At 40.7% G+C, this 904-nt stretch overlaps 1 non-coding gene across 1 annotated transcript; it reads left to right on the plus strand.

Annotated features, from left to right (window-relative positions):
- The first annotated feature begins 310 nt into the window (after positions 1–310).
- Positions 311–416, plus strand: LOC140831271 (small nucleolar RNA R71). Its single transcript, XR_012117844.1, has one exon. It is a non-coding gene; the product is annotated as a small nucleolar RNA R71 (small nucleolar RNA).
- Positions 417–904: the final 488 nt, after the last annotated feature.

Below are 904 nucleotides of genomic sequence, written 5' to 3' on the forward strand. Positions count from 1 at the left end.
ACTTATCACATAATATCTCTTGAAGAGCATAGCAGTGCCACCCATATTCAAGCCATCCAATTTCCTGTTAAATACATCAAGTTGCGCATTAATAGCAGAAAGGTCAGTTACCTTGGTGAACTCTTGCACTTCTCCGCTTGTTGTTGCTTTAAGATTGAGGATGATAGCTGCTAGCAGCCATCTCCTCCAATAACTCATGTCCTTCCTCAGCAGTTTTTCTCAATAGGTTTCCACAGGCAGCAGCATCTATCATAGTATGATTAGGAGTAAGCAAGCCTAACAAAATGTTTGAACGACTAACCCAAGTGGCAGTTCGTGATGTGGGAATCTCTGTAATAAATTTTTGAAACGCTCCCATTCCTCATATAAAGACTCTTGCTCGAATTGAGAAAATGTGGTGATATCTTCCCATAGCTTCATGGTCTTAGATGGAGGAAAGTATTTAATGAGAAATTCTTTCGCCATGTCCTCCCATGTGGTGATCGAACCTACAGGAAAACAATTTAACCATGCTTTAGCTTTGTCACGTAAAGAGAAAGGAAATAAACACAACCTAACAGCATCATCAGAAACTCCATTAAATTTAAAAGTATTGCAAATTTCAAGAAAATTTGTGATGTGCGAGTTTGGGTCATCTAATGCAGATCCTCCAAACTGGACCTTATTCTGAATCATTTGAATTATAGCTGACTTGATTTCAAAATGGTTTTCCCTCACAATATGCCTCACAATGCTGGGGCGTGCACCATCCAAATAAGGCTGGCCATACTCTAGCATCGGTATGCGGCGTGGCACCTCAACGTTTCTATCTTCATGGTGTTCCTCCTCATGCTCATGTCGTGCCTCTCCATCAGTTCCTTAAGTCTCTGCTGCTATCTTCTTCTGCGGAAAGTTCTTTCAATTT

This window comes from Primulina eburnea, chromosome 4 (genome assembly GCF_022965805.1).
Source record: "Primulina eburnea isolate SZY01 chromosome 4, ASM2296580v1, whole genome shotgun sequence".
Lineage (NCBI taxonomy): Eukaryota > Viridiplantae > Streptophyta > Magnoliopsida > Lamiales > Gesneriaceae > Primulina > Primulina eburnea.